Genomic DNA, 10,692 nt, shown 5'->3' on the forward strand with positions numbered 1-10,692 from the left:
AAGGCGCAATCCCCCTGAGGCCAGACTACCCACTGCTTTTGGACAACACGTCAGAGGAAAGACAGAGAGCTTCACAGTCTCATGTGATCAAGAGATGCCTGCCCTGGCAGTAGAAATGCTGCCACATCTCTTGGGGACTCAGCCAAGGGGTTTGAATCAGCTGTGTGATCCCTCTGCTCCCGGGGAACCTCTCAGGCTCTGCAGCCTTGAGAGTTGCTTGGGGAGCTGCCCTCAGAACCTAGGTAAGCAGAAAGACTTCCCAGAAGTTGTGGCAACTGAGTGCTCCACAACATTTAGGAAAAATGAGAGAGAAATATTTTAGCTTTCCCTTAAGAAACAGACCTCTGCACATCTGCACATCTTCCTGCGATGTATTTTGCCATTTGAGTTCTGAACTGGAACATATTTTTATTTTTGTACAAAGCATTCTGATGGGGGAACTTTTTTTTTTTTTGTGGCAGTCCTGAGTTTTGATTTGTTCTACTATAAGGCAGTGTTCAAAGACAATATTCTGCTTATCTTTGAGCATATAATAACAAGAAAGGAATATTATGCTAAATGCAAGAAACATTTAGTCAGCATGAACCACTAGTGCCTCCATCAAGCACCTGTTTTCATATGAGAGACTGGTGCAGACAGAATCTAAGAGCCATTAGTGAGGTGTCCACATCAGAAGGTGCAAAGGAAGCTTATGGATTTGTTAAGCTGAGTTACAATTTTGAGATTTTATTCTGGAATTCCTGTTAACTCACAATGATATAAATTACAGACTTGTGTTAAAGCAAAGGAATACTTAGATTCTGTACTTCTTGCAAACATCCCCAACTCTACAGAACAGTTAGTGGTAAAAGTCTGCAAAAGAACTATATGTCGGAAATGTAGGAATAGTCTTGATGCAGAGGTTGCAGCCTGTGCTTGCAAAAATGGCTCCAAACCACTATGGGACTAAACACAGAAAAAAAATGGAGCTACTAACTGTGCGCTGCAAAGTGGAATGATGCCATCAGCTCACCACTGGGTTCAGCTTGGATGTGCCATCTATCTCAAATTGTTCAAAAAGTATCAAGAAGAGAGTAAGAGATTACCCAAGAGATAATGCTGTTGACACTCCAGGACGGGCGTTGCTGAAGAGAGGTGGAAAATCACTAGTCATTTCATTGAAAAATGACAGTAGCTTCTGCTTGAAACATCTCTGCTTTGACAAATACTTTCTTATCGTTGTCTTTAGCAATAGCATTAGAACCTCGACATCCCATGCTTGCACTTCTCTTTTATATTGCCACCACATATTCCTATCGTAGATACTGGGATTGCCTCATGCACCCAGGCATCCCTCCTCATTCCTTTCTAGATGATAAGGTCCTACCAGAAATTACTTTCCTTAGTTATCAAGTGACTCCATTATTGAATTTCATCTGATTTTATTAAAGGGCTTCCAGCAGAGTCCTGATTCTCCTCTCTATTGACAGTTCTTCCCCGCATCTGTCATCAGTACATCTAATTACTCAATTCTACTTCTCGAGCCAAGACTATTAGTGAAAATGATGAACAGATAGAAAAACATATCCTAGAACCAGTCCATAAAAAACATCTATACCAATTTTCACCTAAATGCACCCTCTTTCATTCGTCCTCTTTGCTCTCATCCTTTCATCTATTACTTTAATCAGTTTACAGTATTTCTCCTCATTAGTATCTCTTCCTGTTTAGTTAATAATGTCCCATACTGAGTTGTTCCAAACACTTTCTAGCAATCTGAGTCACTGTACTGTATTTCACTGCCATTTTCTTTTTTTTTAAAGGATCATTTCTCTGATGAAAGAAGACTGTGTGGTTTATGTTTTTAATATTCTTTGCAAAATTTTAAAAATCATTTTTATTAGTGTCATTTTACCCTTATTTTTCTGAACATATACATACAATATACATATATATATCTATGTATTTACCTTAATTGATCTTTTTCAGTTCTTAAGATTTATTTTTGGGAGAGTCATTATTTACTAGTTAGACATGGATGACTTGTCTAGGTATAAGATTTCACCACTTCTGTAGAGCACAAATTCCAGGTGATTTTGTCAAACCTATTTCTCATTTCTTGCCACCAGGAAGCAAGCCAAGTGCTTCCCAAAACATCACAATTTTCAACACCACAATTGGCAGTTATTGACAGTCTCAGTGGAGAGGACAATGACTAGATTGGCAAGGAAAATGAATTAATTTGTCATTCTGAGTGGATCTTCTGTAACAAGGCTAAAGGAGTTTGGCAGCTTATAATTGGAAATCTTGTTTTTTGCTGGCAATACTCTATCTATACAGTGAACGATGCAAAGGCTTCAGAGTTATCACTCTGGTGCTCATTAAAAATTAAACAGATAAAAATACTAGCCAAGAAACATCAATGCAGCTAGCGAGAAAGAAACAATCACGCAAAAATAAATGTGAAGCACATATTGACTTGGAGTTTACTATTTCCTGAGTAACTCTCACATCCCTGGTTTGGTGGGAGCCCTCAGCTGATTCTCACCAGCTCAGTGTTTGAACTGGCAATTTTATGGGTCAGAGGGAGGTTTTGCCAGATGCACAGATTTCAGTGCTTTGTGAACAGCCAGAAATGTGGCAACAGATTTTTTTGACAGTATCAATTAGATCTTCTATCCATTGGGTCTTGCTGAGAAAGTCCTTGTCTAACAAGCACTGCATGTACAGCTTGAAACATGGGCAATTCCCTTTGGAGGCCATTTAGGAAAGATTGTAACCATTTTCTTTCACAGCCTGTTTACTTGCAGATTATTTTCTCAACTCTTAAAGCATTGCTAAGATACACACATGTTTGTTCTGTAATTTCTACTGAAGTCAGTGTCAGCAGATGTGACATTTCTGTCTCAGTCTGTAACAGCAAGTGGAAGAATGGGGGATACTATTCCCTGTATGACTTTACTTTCCTCTCGAGTTATCTTATGGCATTCTTTACAGTTTTATTTTTTTCTCTTTACAGTTTTAAATGCAAAGTTTGGAGGAAACCATCCTTTAAATGAATTCCTTTCCTAGTCTGTGTTTTCTTCATTTTATGGAGGGCGATTTTCCCTTCTGTCCCTTGGCACCCAGTATCTTTCCAGAGAATGACTGTCTTTTTATTTCCTTTCAAGTTCCTTTTACTTACCCACTTACCCTGTGCCATTTTCTAGTACTGAAACTCCTTCTGTCTGTTCAACCCCACAGTTCCAGGCTCTAGGTCACTCTCCCTGTCCTCCCAGTCATTATCCTGTGCTCTCTCCCTGCCACCTTGGTTTCTGCACTGTTTTCCTCGCTTCCCTGCATAAATATTCTCTCTTTTGTTGTAGTTGTTGTCATTTAATCTCACAGACCTGAAGAAGGATTCATAGGATGAAGACGGGGCTTCTCGATGGTTGCTTTCACACCAGCTGACCACCTGCCTCCTTAAATCTGGAATTAATGCATGCACAGCAAGCATAAGAATAAACAATGAAAGATTTTACATAATTTCATGCTTTCTATGAATTGTTTGATGATTTCAAAATGACTGTTGTTGCAAGTAAGTTATGGCTTGTGCTATTCAATTTATAAATGATCTAAAATAAATTTCATACAGTGACAGTTTTCTGATGATATTATTTACTTTAAAGAAATCAAAAGTCAGCTATAAAGAGATGCAGAAGTATCTCATAGTACTGAAATACTATACAAATTAATAAGTCTATATAAAATGGGACAAAATACATGGGACAAAATCCTAACTTAGTGTGTATCATGAATTGATGGTTTGGGGTTCTTGGGATTTGGGATTTTGATGAATGGTTCTATGAAAATGTGGAGTTAACATATGAATTCCTTAGAAGAAAAAAAAAAAAAAAAGAATATTAGGGATTCTGAAGAAAGCAGTAGAAAACAAGGAGACAACTATCATCATTTTGTCACCACTTAATGGTGATGAATCTCTGAGGCACGTATGCCTTGACCATCCAGTGCATTTATGATCACTTCACCTCAAAAAACATAATACAGCTGCAAAAGTCTCAGACAAGGGCAACAAAGGACAAGTGAACTTCTGGAATGGCTTCTGAGCCGTGCAGGAACACTGAGCAGATTACAGAGACAGCTTAGAGGGTATACAACAGAAGTCTATTAAATCATGAGTGCCATTAAAGAGGATAGGAGAGAAAATGTTTGTTCTCTGTTTTTCCTCTCAGCAAGACCTAGGAGTAAAAACTACGAAACAGTAAGTGCAAAACAGATGACAAGTGGTTGTTATCCTTGTAACAGAGAGCTAAAGTGAGGAATTCCCTGATACAAAACATTATGGGTGCTAAAAGTTCACATGGATTGAATGGTGTTTGGACAATTTTCCAGTTATTTCCCAGTTTGCTTGTCCTGTACTTGCACTCTTAGCTATGAATACTGAACTGAACATTGGTCTGACTTGACAGATCTGTTATTTACATGATCAATACCATCTTATTATAGAAATTAGTCTCATTCCAAGGGAGCAAGAATTGTGATTTTTGTTTTTAGCTGCAAAACTAATGTTTAGAGAATATTATTTAAGCAACCAGTCAACAGCAGAAACCAGAAAATTTGTCAAAACTGGAATTCAGCTTGTGTCTGTTTGTTACTTTACTAGATTATTTCTAGAATGCTACCTTCTGCACTTCAAAATGGGCAACTTGATAGCAGGATATAAAGACTTTGTATCTTGCACGCCTGTTCAGAATTATTTTCCTGCATCAGGTGAACAGGTGAAAAAGAGAATGAAGAAAATATCTTCCTTATCTGAAGATATTCAAGACCTGCCTGGATGCTTTCCCGTGCAACCTGCTTCAGGGTACCTGCTTTAGCAGTGTGGTTGGACTTGATCTCTAGAGGTTCCTTCCAGCCTCTTTGATTCTGTGATTCTACGATTGCATGTGATTCTGTCTTCTGAAGGTTAAAAATTCTAGTAGTTAATTTGTTGCTTCAACAAAGACATAACAAATTCACCTTACTCAGCTACCCTGTCAGAACCATAACAATAAGCCAAATCCACAAATCAACCAAAACACAAGGTTTTGGTCTTCATTTGCAACATATGTCTGTTACATGCAAACCAATGAAACTCCATTTAACTGGACTACCTTGAGCTCAGCTCTCCCATAAACTACAGAAGGAGTGAACTGACCTACTTTTCAGTTCTTATAGTTAAGGCAGTGTAAAACCTGCTTCTGTAGCCATTTAAAACTTAGTTCTGAAGACAGTTTAAAGTGACTGTTTTTGCTATGCATCAAAGCCAAAGAGAGCGTATAGAAGTGTGTCTTTTGTATTGTTCTCTCCAGTGTACCAGATTGCTTTTTTTTTCTCCTCAGGTTTAATAACTCCACCTGTTAGTCAATTCACTCACTAACATTAGTGATAGATATTTGTATTCTAGGCTATGACCTATGACTGTAACTCTAGGAACTGTGTGCGTTGTCTACTGGTAGAAGAAAAATAGGCTTGTAAAGGGGTCTATCTCCTGAACATAATTTATACATAAATTATGCAATCATTCATACAGGCTCTTACATAGAATTATTTTTTTAATTAATAAGGAGGACTTTATTTACACTCAGAGAAAATATATAAAATCATATTGCCTGGAACAAAATTACAGGATTCATCTCAGTAAATTAAAGGAAAATAGCATAAAAATTTGCAATGAGCAAACAAAATACTAAATTAGGTTGTGACTGAAGCTAACAGAAAGCCTACCATATCTGTTAGTCTTTCTTCTAATCAGGAAAGCTGGAGGTGGAAAGATCTCTGTAAGAGTCACAACTTTATAATGTGATTTATTTCAGGACTTGAGAACACAGTTATATTAACCCCTCCAGTGAGTCATGGCCCATGTGTTCTTCCACTCATTATTTGGAGGAGAAATGGATATGTGGGCATTCCTGAAAATCAAAATGCAGAACAACTTGCCAGGCAGTACTCGGTTAGGAAGACAGAGGCCTTTGTAGGCTCAGATCTGTTTCTGCACACAAGGTTATGTTCCGGTTGAACCTGCTGTTGAAGAAAAAAATATTTTAAAAAAACATTATTCTATACAACTTGACAATGTATTGCAGTTTCCATTGAGAGAATGGTTTTACATATGGTACCAGTGATACTTATTTCTTCATTCTGGCATTTTCCATACCTGTGCTTTTTAAACAGAGATTTAAGATTGCTGTCCTACAATCTACAAAAACACAAATGGTTGTCCTCTTTGACATTACTGACTTCATTTGTCTGTGAAATGCTTCTTATTCACACTTCAAACTCCATCTCACCTTTCCTCAGTACCTTTCCAATTTCCAACTGTGATTGCCAATATACTTGATACCTCCCTTGTTTCTTTCTATTAGCATCACTTTTGCTGCATTGCCAGTTCTTGAAGCTATAAGAAAGTGGGCAAGATGAGGAAGTAGAAGTGAGATAATTTGGTGCCTTTGCCTTTGGTTGCCCTTTTCATTTGTGAAAATTCTCTGGCTGAAATAGTAAATAACATGGAAAGTAGACTCTATAAAGTTTCTAAATCTCTCTTTCCCATGACTTTTTTTTTCATAATAATAATATTTTAACCATTGTTTTGGATTATAACCCTTAGTGGGAAACAACTATGGCCATGAAATTATAGAGTCATGTGAGTACTGCTATCCTCTGGTACCTTACTGTGCATTTGTAGTAGAACTGCTGAATTTGCCTTCCGTGGAAGACAAATACACTACTTAGGTTGAGGGTACTCCTTCCTTTGGACATTTCTAAAAACTGTACTTCAGATGTCACAAAAGTTCTTTTATTAAAATGTGGCCCTGTGTTATACTTCACTGGTTAATATAACATAAACTTTGATATCATTCAATATGGGAAAGGACTTAAAACAATGTCTCAAGGTAACACCTAGCATTAATTCTAAGAGTCATTCATTTCTACTGGCTTTAGCATTGGGAATGTGAAATGGTTGCAGGAGCAAAGAAGAAAGTACATCAGGATTCACATTCTCAGTCTTTTTTTATGGCTGCAGTTTTCTCATCCTTATGACTTCTTGAAATATGACAAAGACCAAGAAGACAGGAAACAGGGCAGAAAGTACTGGTGTCATCATTGTTCCTTTCTACTTTTATGGGCTGAATCACAGGATGGGGGGGAAGGGGTTGGGATAGGATTAAAAAAACTCATAAGGAGGGGTGTCCACTTCCCACCTGACATGACTTCCTGAAAAAAATTCTGTCCTAATTCCTAAGGCATAATTCCTCTCTGAGATCTACCAAGGATGAGGGCAGGGAAGAAGAGCGTTGAAGGAAAACTGTGCTTAACAGACCAGCTCAGCACACACAAAGCTGGAGTTATATGAATAAATGAGACAGCTGCTATACAAATAAATGAGACAGATGCTCCAAAAGTAATGCCTCTGATATTATTTTGTTGGCTTGTGGCATCAAAGGCAGATGGCGGTGGTGAATCCTACTGCCTATATTCCATTAAATTTTGTTGCAGTAGAGAGGCAGTCTGACAAAATGGTGCCTGACATAGAAATGCACATGAAACAAAGGTGTGTAACTGAATTCTTCCATATGGTACAAGTTGGCAGTTAACTGACATTCAGTGATGCTTGCTCAACGTATATGGAGACCAAATAGTGGATGTGAGCACAGTGAGGTGGTTGGTGGTGTGTTTCAGCAGTGGTAAAAGCAGTGTGAAAGATAAGCCATGTTCCAGAAAGCCATGCACAGCTTTCACATCATGAAATGAAGAGTGTCTCTAGCAGCTCCTCCACACAAATCAGCTACTGATTGTGACTATGTTGAAAAGTACTGTTTTGTAGCTGAGAGTTTGCTCTATCAAATAGCGTTGTTGTGCTCTTTGTATCTTTTGCAGTTTCCATGGAAATAAATAGGAGAAATAGTTTCAGAATGGCCTACATAAATAAATAATATAAAACAATACATAAGAAGACAGTGTTAGCTCTCCTCTTAGCTGGAAGAATATGTGCATATACTTGGATTTTTTGGAAGATGTTCAAAGAACTTCTTTGTTTTCAGAAATACACACGTTGCTTCCCATTATTCAGGAATGTTTCTTTTCTTGAGCCAATTTCTCTCCGCATGAGATGAATACAGAAAAACCTCCAGGTAAGGTGCTTAAAGCAATGAAACCATAGAACTCAAAACAATTTTTTTTACAATTGCTGCATATGTTTTTCTGCAGTTTTAACCTACTTAAGCACTAGTTTGAGTAATGAATTCTTAAAACTTGCTTTACATATCTTGCATAAGGTACATCACAATGCAAACGTTATTCTGTGATATTTTATGATGAACACTTATAAATGTGTTCCTGCAGTACAATTGGTTTTTCCACATAAAGAATGAAGGTGGTAAAAGCATATTTTCAGTTTAATTACAAGTAATATTTCTCAAGAACATTCCCTCCTCTTCCTCTTCCTCTTCCTTTTTGACTTTATTTTCCCTTTATTTCTTTTATAGCCTTTTCACTTGAATTACTTCACTTTGTACTCCATTCTCTCCTTTTGTCTATTCTTAAGCTTCAACATCTAGCCCACAATCTCTCCAATTTTTCTGATCACATACATCCACTCCTCATTTTTTTCTTGTATCTTCTAAGACAAAATTATATCCTTCTCCAGCAGAAATGCTGTATTCCTTAATGAAAGGTACTACTCAGTAGAAACAGTTGAGAAGTTCTCCACATGAGTAGTTCAGTTCTTTAGTTGAAATGTTCTTAATACTTACAGAATGTTCTAGCACATTTTTTTGCTTATTTTCTCTCGACAGTTTTTTTCCATTCAGTATGCATCTTTTGTTTGTTAGATCTTAGCAACTATTTCTAAAAGATCAATTAAGTCTTCGTAATTTATATCCACTTTCTTGCCTCTCATATTTTGCCTAAAATCTCATTCTCAGTATTCTCTGCATCTGCCCTGATAAACCTGTTTTCTTCTGTTTACCAGTATTCCTTGTTCACATTTCTGATTTTGAATCAGATAGTGGGGTGATTCATCTGACCTACTTGAAATGTGTATATCAGAGTTAGATGAATTATACCACAGAATTGCCTCTTTCTTTTTGCCGCTATTAACTACAAAGAGATACTGGATGACTCGTATAGATATAAATATATCCAAAGTTAGATGAACAATATTGCATTCTTTTGCCCAAATAAATCAAGTAAGTGGAGAAAACTCTATATATCAGGCTGTTCTGTTTCACATTGGGCTGAAAGTGGAAATACTCAAAGAGTTCATCCACTTGACCAAGTGCTGGACTGGTTGAAGGCAGCAAATCAGATGACCTGCTCAGATAGTGATGGCCGGCTGTTGCAAAGAAAGGAAAACTTCTCACTAAGATGATAAAACTTGTAAATATCATGCCAAAATACGTAAGTATTTCTTCTGTTACATCGACACACTCAAAGTATCACTAAGAACAAACTACCCAGTCAGGGCTACTTGGAAACATCAGCGATAAAGAGAAGTTGAACATCCAGAGGTCATTTATCCTAAAGAAGAAATGTCTGCAGAAGGATATGACATTAGCCTTCAAATGCATAAAAGATTGATGAAAACAAGAGAGGCACAATCTGTTCCCCCATCCAAGGTGCACAGGAGAAAATACAAAGAGCTTCAGTTTTAACAAGGAGTGTGATTTAGAGCTCTTTTTTTTCTCCCCTGTATTTCTGTAACTGTCATTGGAATAAAAAATGTCTTACATTGTGTATGTATGTGTGTGTGAATGAGAATTTTTGCAGATGAGTCTAATTTAAAAAGCCTTTCACGTGAAAGCCAACTGTTAGGTGCTAAACTGTAAAACCGAGGCTCAGATTTCAACTGACTTGTGCCTAGGGAACAAGAAGAGTACTGTTCCTCTGATTCATGAAAGGGGTGTGTGTTTGTCACCATCTCTCTTATCCTTTTGTCTGCAGAGAATCTGGGTACAGCTTGGGGCTATCAGCTGAGAAAACAAGCTTTTAAATCACAAGCTTCAGGCAGTTAAGTGAAAAGTATGTGCTAAGTTTTTTTTTATAGGAGGCAGTGGCACCTCCACCTTATTATTGTTTTAGGATTTTACTTGTTCTCATTGGGACCTCAGATAAAAGCTTTTATATCCGATTGGTGTTTGAACAGCTTCCTCTTTTGCATGTCTTCCACATCATAGAGACATAAAAGTCCCACAGAAGCATGGGGTAGAGAGATATTGGAGAACGGGAAGTTTCAAAATGAGAAATGAACTTTTTCCCTTCTAACTCATTTGACAATACACAGATACAACTAGCAGAGGAGACAAACTGGGATGGATCAGAAGTGACAGAAAGACAGCTGTGCATACCTGGCATACACTTGCTGGAATAAAGCAGCATCTGTATACAATAAGCCTTGCTTATTTATTTATTTATTTTTCTGTTGCCATCACGAATTATAGTTTCTGCTTAATGATAAGGACACTAATAACAATAAGAAAAAGATAGTAAGTTATTAATGGGTACAAGGAGTAATAAACAATATTGAAAACATCAAGGAATCAGGTTTGTTTTTTTTTTTCCATTCCTAAATAGCAATTACTCTTTTTCTTTCTTTCCCCCAAACAACTTTTTGCTTTACATACTCTTATAAAATTGAAAATGGATTTCCTGTCCTATGGCATAAGTCACCAAATT

General features: G+C 37.2%; 1 long non-coding RNA gene across 1 annotated transcript in view; it reads left to right on the forward strand.

Annotated features, from left to right (window-relative positions):
• Positions 1-4,011, forward strand: part of LOC112531818 — a 53,435-nt gene extending 49,424 nt beyond the window's left edge. Inside the window, exon 5 of the long non-coding RNA XR_003073844.3 lies at positions 3,345-4,011. This is a non-coding gene — a long non-coding RNA (uncharacterized LOC112531818). The remainder of the gene's footprint in view (positions 1-3,344) is intronic.
• The last annotated feature ends 6,681 nt before the right edge of the window (positions 4,012-10,692 follow it).

This window comes from Gallus gallus, chromosome 2 (genome assembly GCF_016699485.2).
Source record: "Gallus gallus isolate bGalGal1 chromosome 2, bGalGal1.mat.broiler.GRCg7b, whole genome shotgun sequence".
NCBI lineage: Eukaryota > Metazoa > Chordata > Aves > Galliformes > Phasianidae > Gallus > Gallus gallus.